This window comes from Triturus cristatus, chromosome 1_2 (assembly GCF_964204655.1).
Source record: "Triturus cristatus chromosome 1_2, aTriCri1.1, whole genome shotgun sequence".
Classification (NCBI taxonomy): domain Eukaryota; kingdom Metazoa; phylum Chordata; class Amphibia; order Caudata; family Salamandridae; genus Triturus; species Triturus cristatus.
The window spans coordinates 354,004,625-354,029,597 of NC_140580.1; the positions used below are offsets into that span (position 1 = coordinate 354,004,625).

At 44.2% G+C, this 24,973-nt stretch overlaps 1 protein-coding gene across 4 annotated transcripts in view; it reads right to left on the reverse strand.

Annotated features, from left to right (window-relative positions):
• Positions 1 to 24,973, reverse strand: part of LOC146867340 (basic phospholipase A2 VRV-PL-VIIIa-like) — a 206,044-nt gene that overhangs the window by 102,321 nt on the left and 78,750 nt on the right. The window contains exon 3 of one of the 4 annotated variants that reach the window (XM_085604275.1): positions 19,857 to 19,911. The exons of the other annotated variants lie outside the window; for them this stretch is intronic. The gene's annotated coding sequence lies outside the window, so the exon portion shown is untranslated. The remainder of the gene's footprint in view (positions 1 to 19,856; positions 19,912 to 24,973) is intronic. 4 annotated transcript variants of the gene reach the window in all.

Below are 24,973 nucleotides of genomic sequence, written 5' to 3' on the forward strand. Positions count from 1 at the left end.
GAGTATCTGCAGTCCCAACCCTTCGCGATGCTGGGTGTGCTCAAACTGTGACAGCACCCGTGGGCCCGCTTCCGAGAATTCCCACTGAATACTCCTGACCCTGCTCCCACCGAGCAGGGTCCCCGGACCTATCAGTCTTGTTTGAGCGCCACTGGCTGCCTAGAAACACAAGTATAACGCTAATCTAAATTCTGAATGAAGCACCAGCTGCAAACAGTTCACACCTCTACCTAATATGTAAATCTGGAGGAGATGCTAATCACCAACCCTCCGCCAGTCCCTCCAACCAAGGTCCCAAAGGGGCTCATCAGCCCACTCATACTGAGTTCCCTCAGAACTCTGGCTAGCCAATAGGGGTGCTCTAGCTGCAAAGGCACCCTAATCTTCCCTTTTCTGTTCCCTCAGGAACAAACAGATGCAGGTCCCCTTTGGACCAGAAAAGAAAGCTTGGCAAAGAATGCCCACACACAGGGCAGTAAAAAGAATACACAGAGCCACTGTGGAGACATAGGCAGCAGGTGAAGTGAACGGAAACAAAATGTAAAATAGCGGGAATATCTTACCAAGGAGTTGACCAGCCAGTGCTGAGTGGAGTGTCTGCCCCCCCCCCCCCTATGAGAGCTACCGTAGGCAGGAGAAGCAGCATTTTGCCCACTCTGAACCGTCCTTAGAGTGTCACTGCAGGCTGAAACAGGGTCTGGAGGCAGAAATCCGCCCTCTCATAGGGGTGGCCTGGAAGCGAAGGTCAGCAGCAGATGGCCAAGGCCCAAGGGACCGCAAAATCAATGGGACCTTTGACCCAACAGTTGCCCAGCGGCAACGATAGCAGACGGAAAAATAGAGGGAATAAAACAGAGGACAGCACATTCAGAGGATATACATGAGAGGAAACCCAAAACCGAGACCAAAACAAATACTCCTCCCCTTTGGATCTGGCCCACCGCCAGGGACAACCGAAAGGAAATACGCAGGGAGACGACAACTGTGCCTGCCAGAGGCTAGAGGCAACAAGATGGTGCAGCACTGGCCCAGCGCCAGAAGTGCACACCAGAGAGAGACACAGTCACCAACAGAGCCGTCATTGACAGCGTGGCGACAAACCCGAAAACATAAGAAAGGGAGGGGCCAAGACTCCCACCAGCAAAGCCATCATTATGTGCTGAGAGAACCTGGGGAAACAAGGAGCAAGAGCAGCCCAGAGATGTGACAACTACTCACGGCTAGCGGCAGCATCCAGCCCCGAGCGGAGGAAGGGAGAGAGACCTCGAAGGCAGTGAAGCGTCGTGGTTGGACCTCAGACCTCCGCTCGAAGGGGAAGGCAGCAGCCCGCCGCAGCAGAAGACATGCATTCTGGAGTTGCATTTTCTCACCAAATGTGGGAACTGAAAAGATCTGTAGAACCCAAAATCATAAATCTGTCATAACAACCTTAGTAAAATAAAGAGCATTTATTTAACATGTACGGGAGCCTCAGATGGGTGCTGAGTGCTCGAATAACAGAAGTAAAACACAAGCATTTATAGACACAGACCACATTTCATTATAATTTGTCTGCGTAACAGGTCATGTCTAGGCCCTCATGTCCCGGCAGGTGTTGAAGAAACATTTGTGCTTGGAAACTTACAGTACATTGTTACACAAGAATACGCTGGAAATCACCCTATGTGCACATGAAAAGTCCCCTGAATCTAAAGCCAGACAGTTATCTATTATATTTACGCCCAAATGCAATCACAATGGTCTACATTAGCTGATGTGGCTGAATACACTTTTGAGGTCTACAGTTCCTGTTGCTAATGCAAGCAGGTAGGAATGTAATAACATGGAAATGCACTCTTTGTGCAAGCCTTGCAATGTGTCGCGTTACAGGCAGCTACTAAAAGCAAAGTTGGAACTCTTATTTAAGATTGTCACATGACATCAAGCAATTATTATATTTGTATATAATTCCCGTCATCATTGAATTATCACAATGTCAAATTATTCAAAATGGATGCCACAATTGTTATCTAAAGTTAGCTTCCACACTAACAATGGCATCAAGAAAAGAATTGCTGGGCTACGATCATCCAGGAACAGCCAGAGTTGTAACAAAAAGAATATAGTTTTTTAACAAGAGTGTTTGCAATTTTCAAGTGGTAGTCAATTTTTCCTATTGTTATTACCTACTTGCGGTTTGTGTTGGAAACAGATGTTAACTCCAAAGGTGAACCTTGGAAATTTTACATGTATGAAAAGTAGACAGAATTCTGAATTCAGAAAAAAAAATTGTAGATAGCTCATGGTTTTTCAAAGAAGCTAATCGTTGAATTGAAAACTACTGAAAGTAAGTGGAATAAATAGAAGACTATGTTTCTATCTAATTTATTTTGCCACAATTAGTGATTTATAAAAGTAATATCCTGTTATGCACACCATAGACAACTGGTCACAGGGATGTATGGAGTTTGATGGCTGCCCAAAAATGTGTGATATGCAGTGCCAGCAACTGAGCTACAGCAGATAAAAAAATGTCATTGTGTACGGACCAAGTATCAATTCATGGTAAAATGTAATGAATGAAAAATGTTCATGAAGAAAATCGTCTGCATTTTTAAAATGTGCTTAATATGAGTTTAGGAATAGTGGTTATTTGCAGTGCCCTGAATTTGGGATTTATCCATAATATCGTGATTACAAGCACATTTTGCAAAAAGCATTCTTTTTACACCATGGCTTGGATTTGGAAACCAAAATGAGGAGAATTTCAATAGATAATGACAAAGGTCCCACTCTTCCATGTTCCCACACTTTTCCTGATATAAACAGTACCCCACTTGTGTTGCTTGGCCTATCACCTGTGACAACACTAGCACCAAAACTCAACAAGGAAACATACACTTTTTTATTTTGAAATTCACTTGTTCTAGTGATGCAAGTATCTGTGGTATTTCGGCCTGGGATCGGCTGGAGCCTGTAAAAACGAACCAACTCCAGAGGTTTCTAAAAATTATACAAATAAGGGAGTCCAGGGTTGTGTGGCTTGTATGAATCAGTCTTTGTATTACTACCCAGAATGCTTTGCAAACATAAAACATTGGCTAAAATTTGTGAGGAAATGTTCCAGTATCTGCATAGTACAATTATATGGGGTGCCTAGCACCTGCGAGAGGAAAGGTCCAAAAATGTAACAAGGAAACTACAAGACTTTTCCTGTGAAATTCACTTGTTCTGCAATGTGTGTACCTGCAGTATTTCTGCCAGAGCTCGGACGGTGTCCATGGAAAGCTATCAATCTCAGACAGTCTGAAAACTAGACATACAAGTGGTATGGCTGCCATGGATCCCACTCTCAATAAATCAGTCAGTCAGTGTATTTATATAGCGCGACTAATCGCCCAAGAGGGTTCAGGGAGAGCCATTTGAAGACTTTTCATAACATGCGTAATGTGAGAAAGCAGGTCAAGGAGACTGCGCTGATCTGGGACTTGATGGTCAGTTTGCTGTCCAGGATTATGATGAGGTTTCTGGAGTAGTAAGTCGGTTGGATGACGGTCCTCATTCCAAAAGCCAGCAGGAGTCATTCCAAGGGGTGGCGGTGTTGCCGAAGGTTTCATTGGTGGCAGATGCATCAGAAGGCACACTATTTTTTCTTATTGAGAATGCTCTGCAAACAACAAACTTTGGCTAGAAAGGAAGATTTTCCTCATATGTTTGTGAGGGTAAGTTTTTAGCTCTGCATTGATTGGCAACAATCCAGTATTTACACACTTCTCCTAACATGAGCTGAACCCCACTTGTATGGGTGGACCCATCATCCACAACAGGAACCGGTTAAAACTTGAACCTTGTGAAGTCAGCGTGGTTCCAATGAGGACTTCACATGGTTTCAGTTTTGCTTTGTTTCAATGACATTTGTTGGGTACCTCAACATATGGGGTAGTGCATCAATTGGGAGAAGTGTGGAAAATGCAGGGTGGTAAGACTGGCTGTTGGCTGGAACTACCCGGGTTTTGTACCACATGAATATGGGGGAAATAATAAATTTTGACCCATTGTTTGACATTCACAGGGCATTCTGGGCAAGACAATGTGGACACAAAAACGCACCACCCTGCATACCCTAAGTCTCTAGGTTGCAGAAATATCTGAGGTTGTTAGGTGAAAGGAAATATGTAATTTGTTGGGCGTACATTTGACATATGGGCTGGCAGAGGGAGTACATTTGCCATTCTGTCCTTACTCTACTGGGTCAGAAATACTGTGTCGTGTATACAGGTGGAACGGAATACAAGATCTCCCAGTGCCCACCTGTTGGAAGGAAAATCTATTAATTAAGTAGGCAGAACAATCTTACACAATAATGATTTTAATCAATCAATCTATCGGGAAAATCAGCCAGTCTCAAAAAGAGACCAATCTCTGAAGTTCAAAGTTCCGGATTACAAGCAATGGTATGTATACTACAAAAGCCTCAAAATACTTGGGTTACAAATTTCTATTTAACTTAAATAGCAAGCTGGGCAGATAAGATATTGCAAAACACATAAGTTTTTCCAAGAATTGTATACGTTTCCATGTTTAGCAGAAGCCCCTTCTTGTGGGTTTGTCTTTTAGTTCTCAGAATAAGAGTGAGATAATCATAGAAAAACATTTTTGTGTTTCTGCATAGCGAGTGATTATCTCTTGTTTGCTGTCATTGGCCCACCTATCTGACTTTAAAATATTCTCAATAGGGTTCTGCTCACACCCTGTGCTGAAGGCTCAATGGCAATGCAAAAATAATTTCTACTGTCAACCTCTCATTGTGTTTGTTTAACAGAGAGATTTGGTAACCTTTTCTGTGACACCTATACGAATTATGGATGTCCTATCAAGTTTGAGTCTGCAAAAAAATATAATCTATTTGTGTATCAGTGCAGCTAAATTGACCATACAGCATTTTGTGTATTTCCTAAAACTAATGTGCAGTATGACCTATGTATTTCTGCAGATCCCACTGTTATCATTTTCAGCACATCCATGTATTTGTCCTAGGCCGCCTCACTACTTACATAGGTTTAATACTATCCCTTACCGGAAATGTTTCTATTGGAGCTAGGAAATGTGCCTTGTTAGTGACATGGTAGTGACAAACAGCCTATTTCGTTCTTCACTGCTGTGAGGCCTGCTCTTCTCATAGTCTAGCACTGGGAATTCCCTTATATATTTTTAAGTAGTAATTTCTGATCTGAAAGGAGTGGCGTTGCCTTGTTTAGTATGTTTAGAAAAGTGGTGATAAACTCTGCTTATTGGTATAGTTGTATTTGACATTACTATTTTAGAAATGCAATTTCTTGTTGCATATGACGCTTTGGAGGAGATTTACAAAAATGTGCGCAGACCCCGCAAGGCTGCGATGTGTTGCGCAACAGGGAGGGAATCGGAGAGCGCCATAGTTTCAGAGATATAGCTCTCTCCTCCCCTTTCTTTTGCGTGGGTACTGACTTCAGCTGCTGTGCGCCACGCACACACCTTAGCGCCATAGCGTTAGTGTGTGTGCATTAGTCTAGCATAGGTTTTATACAGGGAGGGTACCCTTCCTGTACAAAATACGATGTGCAGACACAATGCCAAGTTTTTTCCACTCTGAATGGCTTCTGCACAGTGCAGCACACATGCAAAGTCGGAAAAGGAAGGAGAAATGAAAGCATTTCTCCATCCTTGCGCCTACTTGAAAAGGGCGCAGTTTTCTCACACTAAACCCGATCTACTTTATTTCTTAAATTGCGGTTAGCGTGCGAAACCATGGGTGGTTGCATGAGACTGCCCATTCTCCTCCCTTGGTACGCCCACATGGTGCAAAATGATTTTGAGCCGATTTGCATCACTTTTGTGATTCAAACACGGCGCAAAATCTTAGTAAATCTCCCTCTTTGTGCTTTGCAGCCTGCTTCCAATACATGTCTGGGCTAGGGTGACAGCTACACTTGGTGCATACTTTACAGACAGCCACTACACAGGAAGGGCTGTGCGTGACTGGGAGAGGGACTGGGAGAGATGGTTCACACTTTTGTATAGGTTGTGTCCTGCTCTCACACAAAGGGCTGATTTACCCCCTACTGATTGTCTGGAGCCAGGACTGAGTTAAAAGGGATTGCTGTGTATTTTTAAGGGCTCCTTTAAAGTCACCCTTTCATCAAAGACATTATTAAGTAAAAGTATTGGGACTCTGACCCCATGTTTTTAGACACTGTGCGGGACTTGTAACCAGATGCTGCTGGCTCTGCATTATGCACATTACCAAAGGACTGCTGTGCTGCCAGGAGGAACCATCATTTTGACTACTGCTTTGTTGTGCTGGCCTGCCTGCCTGCAGGGCTGCTGGAGGGCCTGCCAGTCTGCATTTGAAAATGAATTTAAATGAAAATTAAATTTATAACACGTGCTAATACCCAGAGGTGTCTAGGCGTGGCGGCTCCCTCCGATGTACTGACCAGAGTGGGAAAATTAACATGCTGTGACAGGCTAGTTGTTAAAAAGCTGAGTTTTTAAAAGTTTACAAAATGGCAGTATATTATTTTCTGTTTTTAGTGTCAGTGGGAGGGAATTCCACAATCTGGCTGTGCCTAGAATAAAGCTTCTCCCCCCCCAAGAAGCCGTTTTTGCCCTGGGGATCAACAGATTTTCAGCGGACGCAGAGCGCAGCTGCCTCTCCGGAATATAGCACTTGAATTTGTCTTCAAAATATTCCGGGCCCAGGCCATGTAGTGCTTTAAAGGCGATACAGAGGGCCTTTAATTCAATCCTTCTTTTAACTGAGAGCCAGTGCAGAATTGGAAGGGCATGGGCCATTGATTGACGTTTCACAATGTCAAGTAGAAGGCGAGCTGCTGCGTTTTGAAGAACTTGCATTTTGTTTTGAAGACGTGACTGTATATTTAAAAATAGCCCACTACAGTAATCTATTCTAGACAGGATCAAGGCTGTAACCACCAATTTCTGAAGTTCTAATGGGATGTAGGGGAGAATTTTCCTGATAATTTTGATCGAGTAAAAACATGCGGAAGTAAGTGCGTTTAATTGCCCCTCGAAGGACAACTTGGTGTCAAAATAGATTCCTAGACTTTTCACCTGGGAGGAGGGAGTAGGGATCTCTCCCATTTCCTGAAGCCACCAATTGGGTTGCCAAAAGGAGGTATCTCACCCTAACAGGAGTACCTTAGTTTTCCCTGTGTTCAGCCTCAAGCAGTGTTGGGACATCCAATGCCCAACTTTCTGCATACAATCCTGAAATCTCTGAGCAATATTCGTTTAGTCCCCTGAAAAGGACGCTATGATTTGTGTGTCATTGGCATACAACACTGTCTTGAAACCGAAAGATCTAATAAGAGAGCAAAGAGGGGCAACATATAGATATCAAGGAGGAGCCCTGTGGCACCCGTATGGAAAGGTAAACCAGGATGATGTATGTCTTTAATATCTAGTAGTTGACTTCTGTTATCTAAAACATTAGCACTCTGACCTTGGGGTCTATAAAGAAGCACCCCGTTGAAGGAGTACCAGCTGGTCAGGGTAATCTTAAAGATCAGTGCCCCCCGCCCCTTTTATGGGGCCGGTCTAGTCTGGAGATAGCGAAGCCTGGAAGTATAGCCAGGATAAGATCTAGGTCAGATGCGGTGTCTGCTCAGGTTACAGTAACAAACGCTAGGCTCAGACCCTGAGAATCAATAAAATCAGAAAAGGCCAGGACATTTTTTATCAGCGACCTTGCGTTAATAAGTACAGCTTTAAATGTGATATTTCCAGGCGGGATGGGCTCAAGGGTTGTGGTATTTAAAACACATGGAGAGACCGATGCTTTGAAGGGGGGTGTGCCCTTAGTTTTATGGTCAGTTAGAGAGAGTTGACAGAGAGGGTAGGATCTCGGGTCTAGATAGTTCCCTGGTTTAAAAATGAGGTCGGGCCGTAGGAGGCTGTGTCTCGAATTTGAATCAACTCCCCTCGTGAGAAACGTGGTGGCTTGAAGCAGAATTCACCAGAGCGGCTGGCGCTGAGCGCGGTCTGAGCGTAGACAGGCGCCGACGGGCTTGCCTTCGGCACGCCCGCTGCACGTGTCTGCTGTGCGTCCTCGGTGCCACCATGTTTAAATACATCCAGTAGCCTGAACTTTATGTGCTGGCCTGCATGGCTCTTGCCCGCTATGTGCCCCTAAGTGTTCTCCAAGGACTTGCCAGCTGGCCCCCTATTCTACCTGAGGTCTCAGGGACATCAAAGACCTTGTGTATTCAGCCCCGTATACCGCTCTACAGTTTTTAGCCTTCCTCTCTGCTGCCAAGCGAGTGCGCTGCTTCATCTCAACCTCCGCACCGCTCTATCGAAGAGAGCCTTCAATTTTGTTGCCAACTGAGAGTGGTGCTTCATCTCAGCCCCTGCACTGCTCTACAGAATTAAGCCTTCCTTTTTGTTGCCAAGCAAGTGCAGAGCTTCTTCTTAGCCCCCGCACTGCTCTACTGAATTGAGCCTTCCTTTTTGTTGCCAAGCGAGTGCAGATCTCTCAGCCCTCACACCCCTCTACAGTAGCAATGCGCTTCCTGGGCCACCTAGATGTTTACCCACGAAGAAGTGGCTTGTCTCCCCATCCGAGGGACTCCGGCCGAGCTGCCTTGTATCCACGCTGCATTGCTGAGGCAACCAGGAGAAGCCTTTTATTGTCAGCACCGTGTGGACCCTTGCCTCGCTGATGCTCACAGCCTCATATCGATTCCGTGACCGGATGACACTCAGGTCAGAAGTGACCTCAGAGGCACCTGGATCAGGAGGGGGCTGCATTGTGCACTTAGCAGCTGCACCACACGATTGCAGGCAGCTGCATTTGTTTTCCCTGCAGTCGAGGGACCCTGCGAAGTATGCAATGTGTTCTCCCCCAGTTGTGATGTACCTTGGGGGCATTTGCTTGATGGTGGCCTTACAGGGTGAGTCCTCGACGGAGGCGCCCTGATCAGGAACTTGCCGCCTTTAGGAAGCCTGTAAAAGTGGCAGACACTACTTATTGGGGGTGGCGGTGGGGGGGTTAAAATATGATTATTATTATTATTATATTTTTAAACACTTATCTGCACTTATCTGCTGCCTTACAGCAGCGTTGTGATTGGTCTGAGTACCATGGTTCAGCGCACAGAGAGGGACTGGGATGCTGTGCGTGTTCTCCACCCAGGCTGTGCATTACAGCCAGTGAAGAACATGCAAAGTGCGCATGACTGTTTGGCAAGCCCAAGTCTGCCGGCCAAACTGTCATGCGCACTTTAGAGTGTGCGCACCACTCCTCCCCCTGGCCCCTGCTCTGGCTAGCCCAGCCCCACCACGCCCTGCACCTAAGCAGGAATGGAAAACTAAAATGATGATAACATTGGTTATTATCATTTTAGTTTTCCTTTTTAAACTGCTCTCAGAGCAATGGGGCAAGGCTCCTCCGCCTTAACAGAAGTGCCACTGCTGCTGTAAATTACTGTATGGTGTCTAAAAGTGGCAAAGGTATTTCATGCACTAGTTTTTAGTCGTGCACCCAATGTGTATTGTTGAATGTTCATGCATATGATTCTTTATGTTGTTTTTGTCTTGTATTAATCACAAAACCAAGTGATATATTTCAGAGTGCCTTTACTGTAATACTTGATGTTGGAAAGTGGATTATTGGTAGGGGCAAAGGTAGGTCTGTCTCTGGCAATAAGGCAACTAACACAGTATAGGGCTCATAATAGGTCTTAGGAAATTATTCCTATGCTCAACCCTTGGTAGCTTGGCTGTGAGCTGGCAGGCTTAATATTTCAAAGACGGGTATGTAAAGCATTTAAAAACACCAATTCAGTGAATAATTAAGACACAATGCACAATAAAAATTCAACACCAATTTATAACAATAGGAAATATTTTTATCTTTAAAATGACACCAAAAGGACAAAAACCCAATGTAGGGAACCGAAGATATGAATTTTCAAATATTTAGCAATTTCTAGAACATAAAAGCGCCTTATCGGGACATCTGGTCGCGATAGACCGGGTCAAAGTCAAAGTTTCATGCTGACCGCGATGGAGCCCTGAACGGCTACCCCTCGCGGTAGGTCTGGCTCAAACTTTTTACCGTCTGACTTAGAAACTTTTCTAGAGCTTTTCTTCCCGGTGTCTCTCGAAACTCTCAGTCAGTCTGGATTCGGTGAGGGTTCGCTGGATTGTCTTGCGAAGAGCTCCCGGATAAACTTATGGAAGTCCGACGTCTGGACCGTTCTAGTGGGACAAACCCAGGATCCAGGCCGAAATGCGGTTGAAGGCAGGCGTCTTGTCTTTTGCGGTTGCTCCCGGTCACCTTTTCTTCGTTCGGACTTAGAAACTTTTACGGAGATTTATCTCATGGGGTCCCTCGATGCTCTTCGCCAGGCCGTATTTGGCGAGGGTTCGCCAGTGTCGGATTTCAACTATTCCCGGTCAAACTCTGGAAGTAGGACCTATGGAGCTTTTCAGCGGGATAAACCTGGACGTCAGGCAGACTCGCGGTTGAAGGCAGGTGGCGTGGCTGGCCAGGCTTAGTCAGCCCCCTTATGGAGCTTTATTCCAAAGTTGCTCCAAAGTTCTCCAAACATCTGGAACTTCTTCCTGAAGTTCCCCAAAGGGTCCCAAAGTGTCTCAAACTCACTCCAAGGGTCTGGAAGCTCCAAGATGCTCCTTGAAATTGAGGACTTCAGTTCCCACAATCCGCTTGGACAAAGCTCTTACAAATCCACTGGTACTTCTCCAGGTTGAGGATCCTTGGTGTTGGTGTTCCAGGTGAGCTCTGTTAACCTGTAGCTTGTAGTGAGTCCACTCTTTAGTCCTTTTACAGCAAGGTAATCCACAGGCTGTAGTTTCAGATGGTGCAGAAGGTGCAGTCTTCAGAGGGCAGACCTTAGAAATTGCACCTCAAAATTTGCAGCATGGCAAACTCTTGCTTTCTTAAGTTTCAAGCAGCAGATCTGAGAGGCTCTGACCCTCTCACATACTTATTCCAAGCTCTTTGGGTCAAGCAGGAGGTCACTGCTGACCAATGGAAACAGGGTCACTCCCCAAAAATATGACCACATCCTGTAAAGTGTGGTATTATTTTGTCCCAGAGTACACCAAATTCTCCAAATTCATAATGGCTCCAGCAGGGAGGTAGGAGCTGGCTAAACACACCCCTTGGATGGCTTACTTTCCATAAACACTCCCCCTTGCATCTGTGCATTCCTTTCATAAGCCTGGCTCTGGCTGAGGCAAAAAGGTAAGAGTTGTAAATTACACTAAGGCCTCCTCTTCTCTTTGAAGACCAAGGTCTACCACTCTCCCCCCCCCCTGCTCTGGCATTCCAGTGTAGCAGCACACTGTCCTCCCAGCAGAGCTGGTTAACCCCAGGGGTTCTTTATCACCTCTTCAAGGTAGCCTGGCTAATCCACTTAACTCTGACCAATCAGGACAGACCACTGGAAGGCTGGATTTGGACTTACAAACAAAGTCTTATAACTTCTTGTATGTACACTTTAGGAAAAATTCAACAATACCATATTCTTGAGTTGAATAATACCATTCGGGGAAGTCTTTGAATGGTACATCTAGCCCTCTCCTATCAAGAGTTATTAGTTAATAACTTCCTACCATGCTAACCTATGTAGCAGGGGATCTGCAATGGGAAAAATGACTTGGGACATGTTTCCAGCACCAGGGCTTATAAAAACATATTTTATAAGTACTCTACATATATCTACAGGACCCCATCCCAGGAACACCTAGGGGAGACTTTAGGGGTTCTGAATATGTAGCAATATTGCAGATCCTCCCTCCACAGTGCTTCTACCACTAAAGTTGATTTTAGACAGCACTTTATCACAATTTGGGGAATTAAATGTGCCATTTCACTTAACCCAGGGCATATCAAACTAATTGTATAAGGGTCCTCCTTATAAATACCTGATTCCCCACTCATGGGACACCTAGGGAGGAGCCTGGGGGTTCCTAATATGCCCAAACATTGTAGGTTAACCATTTTTTCAGTGACCCAAACACCAAAGTCGAGTTTGGCACAATTTACTTTTTAAAAGCAGTCCTGCAACACAGGGCTACTTTTAAACTGACCTCAGGCATCAGCAGTGCACACATGCAAGGGCAGAAAGGACTGCTGGCCTCTAAACTGCCAAGCCCTATGATATACTAGGGACTGATAGGTAGTTTCAATCTCCCTGCCCTATTATGTACTAGGGGGCCTTATAGGGTAGGTCATGCCAATCACAGGGGTAGCCCAACCCATAGTGTACCCTAGGGTATGTGGGTGTTTTCAATGTATTCTAAATGTGTCTCTTTCAGCATAGCAGTTGCCCTGGGCCTGGTTAGGCAGAGCCCAGGGTCAGTCAGAGCCAGGTACTACCAGTACCAGTCAGCAAAAAGTTGGAGGGTGCCCAGGGCACAGGATGACGTTCCAACACTTGACTATTGTGAAAGTTGCAAAGGCATTTGCTTCAGTTAGGCCCATAGAGACTACCCTAACCATGCTAATAGGAGGGTAGGTGTTTCTGTCACTGTGCCTGCCTGTTGGGATGTATGTGCTCCTCTGCTGCATTTCATGCCCTAAGTATTTCCTGATGTATGTCATTTTTGCCTTGCATTGTCTTGGAAAACTAGTACTATCTGAGCAATAACATTGTATGCACAGTACTTAAGTTTCATCTTATTTCTTTTGTGGTGTATTTATGGTGTTGCTGTGTTGAGCAAATGCTTTACACATTGCTTCTGATGATAAGCCTGCCTTCTCTGCACCAAGCTACCAAAGGGTAAGCACAGATTATCTTTGGTATGTAATTTACTTGCCCGGACTAGAGTGGTAGGTTCTGCCTGGCTCAGGTGCATATCCTAGCCAACCAGAAACCCCATTTCTAACAGATGTGTGCCACTTACCTGTGATCTACTGATTACAGAGCTGTTAGAAAACTCTCCTGACCAAGCATCAGTGAAAAAGTGAGGAACAAACTGAGGTGTGGGGCTCCGCCAATTGGGGGAATACAAATTTGCTCTCACTATGATGAGGATGTCTGCAGTATTCACTCTCTAAGGCCCAGGGAGCAGAAAGATAATTTGGGCTTCATGGGTAGGGGTTTGGCTCAATGTCAGGATGGGCAGCCCCCACCACATTTGCTGCATGTAAATAAAAGCAAACCTGGTGTCCAGTGGGCATTCTGCAGCCCCTTCTGCAGATTGTGGCTAAATCTACCAATCTGCCAGCCGCGGCTGCTGCAGGTAAGAGAGGTGGGGCCAGGTGAGGGGGGATTTAGAGAGACGACCACGAGGGAAAATTAAATAAATAAATAATTTTTCCTCATGGTCGTCTCTCAAAATCCCCCCTCACCTAGCCCCACCGCTCTTACCTGCAGCCGCGGCGGCTACAATTTGCTCCCCTCTTTGGGGCTTTAGGGATGGGGGATATTGGCTGATGCTTCAATGGGTTGACCTGAATCCCATTTCTCATATAAAGAAAAAAAACTAGCTCTGGCATCAAGAGGGATTTCTGCTTCCCTCCAGGTCAGATTTGGGGTAGCTCTCCCAGTAAGCCCCCAAGGGTGATTGAAAGGCCGTAGGGGCTTTAGGTGTGGGAGAGATGATCTGTGCTACCATGACTGGTGAGAAACCACCCCACTTTTTTACAGTCTCTGCGTAATACCTAGTGGGCTCTCTACCCCCTTCCACCCTCCACCCTGGGAGCAGATTGGGGTAAATTCACAATCTTCCCCCACTGGTGTGGCTGTTGGAGCTTCACAGGTGGGTGAAGAAGGCTGCTCCCTGGACCGGCCGCCTCCATCCCATTTGTTATATAAATAAAAAGAGCCCTGGTGTCACGTTGACTTTCTGTATTACAAAAAACATTACATGCTTTACCTACAAGCACCATGAGGATTTTCTGTCTTTAGCACAAGGATGAGATATTCTTATCACCCAAAAGGTAGAGCGGGGCCCTGAATATCTTGTCCTTTGCCCTAAAGTGTTTAAGGAATATATACACTTACTGTTTCTGATGACATTGTACATTAACTGTAGTTTGGGATATTGATATTTATACAATACAACACATTCATCTCATTCAAATGTGCATCAACATTTTGTTAATGATCAGGACTGGCACCAACGAGAGGAAGGGAAGAGTTCAGATGATGTAATATGAGTGCCAATGGTGACCACCAGCAACCACCTGCAGAATTTAATTGTCAGGAACTGACAAGATTAAGGCACAATCTGGATGACAGAGGAGACCATGGGCCAACATGTATGAGAGAAGGGATCCTGGTATAAGAGTGTTGAGAGCTGCGAAAACAGCACACCGTAGATAAAAGAGGAAATGTGGTAAAGTTCTGTGATTATTCTTCAAAGAAAGAAAAGACTATGGCATAATAAAAATTAGTGTTAGAACCAGCCAGAATACCTATGCATCCTTATGCAATTCTACTATTCCAACACTCTGGACACCCAGGAGAATTAATATCAGGCCCAGATAACATTTTACCGTAGAAGGGAGTCTTAATAATAATGTGCGCTTTGTGTAAAATAAAGACAAAAATGCAGGAACTCCCAAATGCATAGTGGTCTCCTGGTCAACCAGGAGGGACAGCAATCAACTCATAGATACTTTTCTTAGGGTGTGCTGAACGAGAAAAGTTTTGCTTTCTGTGTAGTTCCTGATAATCCTTGGGTTACCTTCCAAATAAATAGTGGGCTGAGGTCTACAAAGTGGTCATAAATATAATGAGGGGCTGATTAAATTCTGCACAGGCCACTACCATGTTCTGCAGACATAAATTGTATACCTATCCAGTAGAAAAGTTTAGAAGTGGGGCGGTGGACACAAAGAAGCTGAATGGAGCTGAAGGCACTCTGGGTCGTAGAGAAGCAGATGTTGAGCCAACAAAATATGGGCGAAAGAGGGAGCGAGAACCAACTTTGTAACTTTACTAGAGTAGACCACTCAAGTCTTTTCTCAACTAAAGCCTCAGAGGACCCAGTTGCTGAGCAGATGTTGAGCAGAGGCGGTCACTGTGTCCACAAAAATGTGTCCTTGGGTCCATGTCATGGCCTAATGCAAGTCTTTTGGGTGGGTAAAGGAGGAGATGAGAACTAGGAGAATAGGTTAAGGGAACTCAAACGCTTGTCTGAAGGTGAACAAAAAAGGGAATACTTGAAATTCACATTGTGAAGGAATTCTCTACTGGTAAGGGGATAGTCTGAGTAGCCATACTCACTAGTGCTCTGCGCGTGCAGTGATTATTTTGTTTGCCACACATTATTTGGGACCATTAATTTCCTTATTAACCCTTCCCTTCTTTGTTGTTTATCCCTCTACCTACTAATAGGACTGATATCTGACTTCTTTATATTTTGAAGCAGAAAACCAGATGAAAGCTGGCTGTCCTCAGCCATCTACCTTGTAGACCAGCCTGGCAAAGAGTCCTGGAAGGACCACAGAAGGAAGATCCCGGAGGGTCTCGTTATTTTTTCTCCTACATTTATTTGTTTCTTCTGAAAGACAAAATTGTGACTATATCGCATTTACGAATCTGTTTATTGTCTAGTTTCCCAACAAGTGGCTGTTACAGATTCACTGTGACTTCATACCCTACAACAAACACATTTAAAACGTACACTTGGCAAGTACAATCACACTCAGAAATCCCAAGGTGCAGATAATGGGTGTTTATCCCCCTGTGTTATTTCTTTGTGGGAAACGACCTTAATAACGAATCCCTAACAACGAGTGGGCTTAACAACGACTCCTAACCATTGAACTTTACCTCAACCACGACCTCCTTAACAACTACTGTACCTCAACCACGACCTCTTTAGCTACTGTACCTCAACCACGACCTCCCAAACAAATGGTGTCAATAATTAAATAGTTAATTTGTATAAAAAAATTGTTAATAATATATTTTGTATTTATTTAAAATTATTTAAAATAACAGTCTGTTTTCAATTTTGCAAAAAAGTTTTTTTAATTGATTTGTACATTTAAATATTTTAATTACCCTGTTGTTTTACTAGACCTTGTATAAATTTACCTTGTTAGGCCCATAGGTGGCTCTGTAGGTTTGTTTTTCACTGATGCGATTCTGACCTGTGCTCAATGCGACTGTTCTCTCTGGTTTTCACAGTTGAAAAGGTCACAAAATGATGGTTGGCCGCTTTTTTTTAATAACTTTAATTTGAGGCAATTCTTTATCAAAATGAAAATATGTTCTGGAAACCGTTTTTTTAAATTTTATTTTCTGTGAGAACTTGTTTTAATAAAAAAAAGAAAATAGTGCATTTTGTGCTATTTTTCCGTTGTTATGCCGCCCTTATAGTTAGCATTCTAGTCTCTCATTATTGTAAAAACAGATGATGGACTTATATTTTATAGTTTATTTCCGTCTATGACGGTCTCTTTGTAAATTCATCAGTATTTTCTAAAAATGATTATTTGATTGCTAATTTCAAGATTCTTTACTATAAATAGTTTTTATTAGAAGTGTTGTTTAATTGAATTTAATTTTTTTTTCCTGTTTCAATCTTGCGTTGTTTTGAACATAGTGGTACATTCGGGTTATATGGCAATTCATAAATGTTCATGGTTTAGTAAGTCGTTGTTCAATACGCAGTGGTTTGTCTTTGGTCGTTGTTTAGCCTTCGTGGTTTAGGCACTCATATAAATGGTAGTTGTTTAATAATACATCAATTTCTTTGGATCAGGAGCATTTGATAACTGTGATTTTCCATTAAAAGATATCACAGCTGCCAAGATGGGCAAGTCGTCCAGACTGGCCTACATGGAGCTGGTCTTGTTACCACCAGCCTTTAGGTTAACTGGGGTTTATGCCTCCCTATGCATCAAAAGGTTGTTGTTGGCACCCAGTGACACTATCCCAAATCTCATATGTGTGTTTGTTACTGTCGGGAGCTCAGACTTATTGAAATCTTACCGATTTTTGATACTTCAGACCTTAGGAGATCAGGGGCCATGTTCCAGACCACGGGTCAATATCAGATGTGTTAATTTTCCTGAAAAAATCTTGTAGCCTCGATGTTGTTCAGGGTCCTCTGGCCAGCCAATTATGAAGAGGCATAGTTGATATCCACCAATCAATTCCCTAGTGTGTTCATAATTTGAAAATATATGGTTTTGATATGTTTCTCTATGCATTTTAGTGGTTATTGGAGTATGAAGAAGACTATTTCAAAGACAAACTTTACCAAATTCATCCTGGAATATTTTGATGGCACTTTGTGCCATATTTAGGGGCCGATTACGATGTCGTTCGGAAGGGCTCCGGATGGGATTTGGTATTGCAGAATCCAATTCGGTTCTGAAAGGCATTCGGATGCCCCAAATCTTTCGGAGCCTTATCGTACAGCTCTATGGACACGGTTTCCGAACAAGAGATTACGATAACCGATTCAGACAGCCGCTCCGATTCACTCTGACTGACACGAAACAGCTGTTGGAATCTGTCTTTGGAGGCCCATTGCAGGCCCCCCTTTACCCAGAGGCATCTGATTGAGGCCTGTGGGGGTACCCAATGGACCCCTCTTCCCAACCATGCACAATGTGGCAGGCGCCATGGGGTGCCCGCATCAGGGTGCAAGGTTTTCCCCAGCCACCCCTTTTTTCAAAGGGAACCTGTGTTCTCGTTCGGAATACAGGCTCTCGTTGAAGTCAATGCGAGTCCGAGCTAACGATGTTGGGAAGCTGGGTCTGAACTGAGGTGGCGAAGTGAGCTAAAGAACGATTATGTATTCAACCCAGATGTGAGACTGGGGGTGAGTGTCTGAAAAGTTTCAGCGCTCTGTCCATCATCTCCTTGTGTTTGCTAAGATAACATGTAACATGCTAAAAGGGGACAGGTTTCTCACCTGTCATGCTCTCAGTCCTGCCCCCCTTCATTTTTGGAGGAGAACAACTTAAATATCAACCGAAAAACCTCAAAAGACAACAACTTGCTCTGTTGTCAAAAACATCTTGATAGTTGGTCAGCTGCTGGAAAACCTGCAATGCCTTTGGCGTAAGAAGTACTGCCCCTGTTAAGGCATAATTTCATACTCTTGCCTTTTACTGCCTACGAACTTCAGAAACTGCATGCGTGCCCCACACAGTTAGAAAAAGAACAATTTGACAGTCTTCAAAGAAAATCTTTTTTTTTTATTTCAGAAACAGGCCTATGCTTTGAGGCGGCCCAATCAGCCAAAAGTGCTCCTGAAATGCTGTCGAAAGCATTTAGCAAAAACAACAGTTGATGGACAGAATGCAGAACTATGTCATACATTCACCCCAGTACAGAGATCTGGACCTAAATCCACCGTTTTTTTGCTCTGTGCCTCATGGGAACAGTCCAGCCTGAACTGCCAAGCCAGGTCCTCCCTGGACTGGAAATAAGCATCCTAGGACCGGTTTCGGGGTTTCACCTCTCTTTATCCAGGATAGCTTGATTCCAGTGGCATGGACAGCACGGGACCCACGTCTGGGCACACCCGTCCCACTCGGGGTGACAAATGCAAAAACTACAGTTGATGGACAGAATGCAGAACAATGTCATACATTCACCCCAGTACAGAGATCGGGCCTAAATCCATAGTTTTTTTGCTCACCATGCCATTCCAGTTTGAACCCAGCCATATGCAAATCAGTCTTGACCCTGTGCCTCATGGGAACAGTCCAGCCCGAACTGCTAATCTAGGCCCTCCCTGGGTCCTGGGCTCACTGTGCCACTGGAATCAAGCTATCCTGGCTGAAGAGGGGTGAAACCCCAAAACCGGTTCTAGGATACTTGTTTCCGGTCCAGGGAGGACCTGGCTTAGCAGTTCGAGCTGGACGGTTCCCATGAGGCACAGGGTCAAGACTGATTTGCATATGGCCAGGTCTAAACTGGGGTGGCATGGTGAAAAAAAGAATGATGGATTTAACCCAGATCCCTTGACTGGGGTGAATGTTTTGATTAGTTCTGCATTCCGTCCATCAATTGTGTGTCTTTTGCTTTCTCGCCCTAAGTGGGCCAGGTATGCCCAGACGTGGGTCCTGGGCTCACTGTGCCACTGAAATCAAGCTATCCTGGATGAAGAGGGGTGAAACCATGAAACCAGTCCTAGGAGGTTTGTTTCCGGTCCAGGGAGGACCTGGCTTGGCAGTTCGGGCTGGACTGTTCCCATGACGCACAGGGTCAAGACTGATTTGCATATGGCTAGGTCTAACCTGGAGTGGCATGGTGAGCAAAAGAATGATGGATTTAACCCAGATCCCTTGACTGGGGGTGAATGTTTTGATTTGTTCTGCATTCCGTCCATCAATTGTGTGTCTTTTGTCAAAAGCATTAAGGGCACACATTCTCGGCTGAAATAGCAGGGACCTCAAACAGTAATGAGTTGGCGTCACAGCAGTTTATTTGCCAGTCTGCCGAATAGTAAATAAATGATGCCTAATGTCTTTACAATGCAACCCAATGAATAGCAGGTGTTCATTTAAAGTACACGTGAATCGCAAACAAGGGCCATTCGTAGGCCTTTTTCATTGTTATGTTATAGTACAATGTTCGTAATTCTTCCCCTTGTTTTCAAATGCATTGCATTCTCGAACAGCTTAATGAAATACATAATACGTTTACCACATAAATTATGCAGAAAACAGTGCTTTGAAGTATTAGCATATTTAAACAGTGTTTGGTGTACATTATATGTCACCTGATCCATTCTGCTGGAAGAGGCCTCTCTCTCTCTTTGTTAACTTCTCCCTCTGTTTAACTTTCCCATGATCAGTGTTGCTTCATACAGAACACCCTCCTCCTCCCTGTGTTTCTGCCCTCACCCGCAGGTTTCTATCCCCTCACCTGTGTTGCTTCCCTCATTCTGCTCTACTTTTTTTTTTTTTTTTTAGCAATCCACCTGAGAAAACGAACAGAAAAAAATGTGTTAGTGATGGAGCAGGTAAAACAACATTTTGTATGCCTCCTTTATTTGCATGAGACTAATTACGTAATCATTCTAATAATAAAACATGTACTAACTGGTTTGCAGTGAAAAGAAATTAATAAATTATTGCACCTTGATAAACATGATACACGTGGGACTAAATGCTAATTGCATGGCAAAAGTATTAATAATAATAACAATTGTACGCAAACTAACTCTAGAATGCGATAAAATAGGGATTTTCATGATATATGTTGCTTTTGTGATGTATATGCCTAAAGAGGTGGAAGACAGGTGAGTATTATGGCTTTAAATGTCACAACTGGCTAGGAAACTACTAATATATATTGGGAATAGAGTGGGTTTAAACATTAGAACCTCTATTTCTATATTCTAATTGTCTTTATGTCTGTTTTTACTTAAGTTGGCATTCGGGCCTACTAGGCCGCAGTACTTAAGATGGAGCTCCGGAAAGGCCGCTGTCATGTGAGCGAGATGACTACTGCGCAGAATCGGACTGCTATGGAGATCTCCAAGTGACCTTTACCTCCTGTGCGCATCATGTCCCTGGTCAAGGATAGGAGCATGGAGGACTGCCAAGAGCACTGCACTAACTTTTAATGAACAAAGAAGCAATGTAACTCCGGAACTTTTGTCCTGTGAACCATGGATGAATAGAGACAATTACTCTTGACCATGCCCGTTCCCGCAAAACTATCCAATGATGGGAACTGTCCGAAAATTTGCAAAGTAGATTAGATTGTCCAATCAGAACACGTCTATCCTAAGAATTGTTGCATATTGACCTGAGGTAATGGGGGAAAAAAGGTATAAAACACATCAATAACCCAGAGGGGTGCGCATACTCTTATATCGAGATCGTGCAGAATTGGGCAGATTGTCTATGGCGATGAATCTGCGCTGAATGGAAGAAGATCTTGGTTTGCCTTGGGTTTATTGCTGCTTTGGACAATTCATGCTGGAGATTGTAGCAGAGACTTTATGAGATTAGGTAACTATGAAATTATATAAATTTACCTTTAGGTTTTAGGGTTCATTTTTCCCAGGAGTTCGAAAATTCCGAATAAAATTCCACAATGCTTGATACTAATGTGGAGGAAATTAATGAATGCAAGATAAATAAGATCTGAATTAATAAGAAATGAGTTTGTCATTCTTTATTCCGAATAGAAATAATTGAAAGTTTCCTAGGCTTTAATTGTGTTTTAGCTGGTTCTAAAATCATCATCAACCAGTCCAACTATATGGTCCATTGACGAAGTGGTGGAGTGTCTTGATGTTAAGGTCAGGAGTCTATAGGTGCAGATGTATGTAATGTATATAAATTAATCCTGATAGGTAATAAGGTACCCACCACTATTGTCCAGCGCTTTTTCTCCTGTGTGTGGATTCGAGTGTGACGAGAGTGTGTTGGTGTTATGGGCCCCACCAATGAATGAGTGTGTGAATCAGTGGATTGTGATGACGAGTCGGTGACATAGGGAGAATATGTAAATTTACCTTTCCCGCTGGAGCATTAGCATAAAATTGTAGGCGCGTGAAGATACTGCCCGTGAATGGCTTTTTTTAATCATTAAAAAGCCATGCAGCACAGTATGAGGGCAATGTTTTACAGCATGGATAGGACCATTGGCAAAGCCAATAGGTTACAAATCGAGACCTGTTGACTTTGCCAAGGTTTGTTTTTTTATAGTGGATATAGCAGATAGAAAGTCCATTTCCACACAGGTTCAATTAAAGTTATGCAGAGACTGAATTAGAGTTAGTTAACGCCGTGAAGAAATTTAAGTACATAATTTATCCCATAATTTTCCTCTATCTACTGTCTCAAATTCAGTGTGGAAGTCCACACAACAACCACACAACCTCTGATGTATCTCAGTGGACTTATTTACAATTGCTGACAGAGCACAGCTCTAGTCCGTTGTGGAGTGACCTGGCGAAAGCCTCCATGCTCAAAAGGCAATAGATTATTATCCAAACCCTGTTAATAATACTTTATTGTATGCGGGTAATTAAAACCATTACAATTGTTAAAAAAAAAACATCCAGAATTAAATGAATCTCGAGTCGTAGAGAAGAACACACAGGTTAAAATGACATAATAGCTAAGACAATCGTTTTGTTGCCTTAACAAATGACGCATTAGATCAAAGTACTAGTGCAAAATACAAATAAGCAGCAATGACACAATCGGCAGGGCTATTTAGGTGAAGTGATTTGGCGGATAGGATGGTCATCTGGTGATGATGACAGGGGGACACCTGAGCCAAGATCGAGGAAGGCCTGATAGTTCAGATGGGAGAAGTTATCCTGAAAAGTGCTAGACCAATAGATGATAGCACCAAATTATTCAATAAAAGTGCCATCTAACAGGATTACATATCATAAAATCTCTAACACGTGTTGAAGAACACATAGAGTTCGATAAAGGGCAACAGTACCTTGGATGAGAGAAACAATCTTGCAGCAACCAGCAAAAAAAGGACAAGCATTTGCAATGCAATAGGTCTCGCATTTTAGACACTTTGACATATTGGTATTGTAAATGACAATGCCTTTTATAATTGCAGGTTTTTTAAACACATATATAAAAGGCATTGTTATTTAAATTGCTATAGCTCAAAATCTTGCAATTGCGAGACCTATTGCATTGCAAATGCTTGTTTGTGAAAGGTGATGAATTATCATGTTTTATCCAAACACTAATTTCAGACCCAAAACATTGAGAGATCTTAATCAGTCTTGCAACGTCCCTGTGACTGACACCCTCTACACAGGGATCTCAATGACTCTCCTGTGAGAACGTCTGTGGAAGTGTCTTCCAGCTCAGAGCCTGTGCAGTACATTTTTGAGCCTCTTCCCAACCTGTCGGGCTGCCTTTGAGAGCCTTCGCATCACCCTTTGCTTTTCAGAAGTATCTGAGAGACAAACAGGAGGACGTTCACTTCCAGCTCAACCACTGCCACCGGTGTGATCTTCAACGCGTCTCTATCTGGGGAGCACGAGGGACCTTTTAGATTCAATTTTATGGAAATGAGACTAGCACGTGGCATGACTGACTTTTACACCAGGGGAAACGGGCGAGAGCGAAATCCAGTGTGCCAAACGCGACTCTAAGCAACCAAAATGTTGGTATGGGAATCGTGAAGTCGGTGCGTAGTCAGGGGTGGGAATGCAATTGATTAAAACTGCCACATTCTGTGTGTCTTGTGCTAGGACACGACGCTCGGTGGAAACTGAGTGAAATGAAAGGGCTGCAGAGCTTGCCAGGGACGGCTCCAGCTCCTGCTCTGAGCCGGTCCACTGCGCCTCTGGATGACATTTGATGCCCACTCTAGTGATCAAACGGCTGATGTGCTGTGATGTGAGAGGGGGCCCCTGGGACGTGGCGGGGGGGTCGGGGGCTTTAAGCAGGCCCAGTCTCCGCCGCCATGTCTGGCTCCACGAGAAATTGACTAAAAGAGCAATGTCTCTGGTGCGACTGAGCGAGTGCGTGGGCTGGGGAGGGAATGCTCCTCTCAGTCTGAGGAATGGGGTGTGTGTTTGATCCTTTCCTTTCTTTCTCATCTAAATCATTCATTTAATTGAAGTTGTTTTGGTGAATCGGCCGGAGCGCTGCGTCTGCCCCTGTTTCCCTATGCTGCGTTTTCCTTTTCTATCCCTCTCCACTGCATTATGTAATCTTCCAATAAAATGTCTGAGGAAGGTTTGCAATGCCGTTGACATGACATGCGCGAAGCATTCCTGCTAATGCATCCTGCATAGACTCGCCGTTATAACTAGAAATCACTCAAAAGTTACGGGAATGATGGGGGATAAAAAATTAGGATGACCCCGCTCTCGTAAGCAAAACCCAAGACAGGTCGAAGAGACAGGAAGAAATAAGATAATAACTTGGAACAGGCGCGCACCCCTGAACCCCCCCTTCCCTCCCCCCATCGTGCGTGTCAGCCAAGTCTGAGACAGCTTCCCGTGCACACACACCGCCGCACCCGAGTACTTCACAGGTCTTTAAAACACCATTTGCTTGTAAATGAGGCTTTGCTGTTTTTTCACCCCTTCTGAGAGCTCCTACCTATTGCTGGAAGAATTAACCCACCCGATTGCTGCTTGATGCTGTTTAGGAGGTGGGAGGGGTGTTTCTGTATGCAAGCATACGGGCGCCGTAATAAATAAATAAAGCGATCGCTGCTTGATGCTGTTTGAGAGGTGGGAGGGACACAATGCAGCATGACGACTCGCGAGCAACAGATGATGGGTGGGCGGGGCCTAAGAGAGACAGGACGGACACAAACCCCGCTTCCAAAGAAGCCCGACACAAAACCAACGACAATAGATCTCGCCAAGTCAAAGCAGCGTATGCGCTGCAACGCAGGCGAGACCTAAAAAACCAATACCACGTCTTGGTGAGACTGGGTCTAGAATGACTGCGAGGGAGGAGAATGCAGTCTCACAGTGTTCGAGGCAAATGGGGCATAGAGTTATGCTAATGGATGTACTAGAGTCCAAAAGGTAAACGGCTACTTTTTAGCGGGCGAAACTGCCTTGCAGCAGCAGGGGAGTGCATGCAGGGATTTTGCGTACCTGCAGAATCACCCTGCTGGGCCGAGCCTGATGGGAGAATGCCTGGGTGTGAGAAGTTGGCCTGGCATATGCTGGTCACTAGTTCTAGTGGCCACCTTGCACCAGTCCAATTGGACTCTTATGGTAGATAGGTTTAAGACAACCTTTTAAAGAAAGCTATCCTAGTGGTAGCTGTGGAGACTAGACACACTCTACTAATCTCTTTATGAGATTAGAAGTTAGGAACATATGCAAATATCAACATTTCACAATAAGTTAAGCACAAATATGGCTGGGGCCCTAGGGGCGTACCAGACCATATACTAAAAAAGAGGTTTAGGAAGGTCGACTTGCAAGGAGACAAAGCCTAGGGCCTGTAGAATCGCTGGGGCTTCACTAATCCACCCAGGGCAGGTAAGTAAAGGACCCACGGGAGACGCGTGCAGTG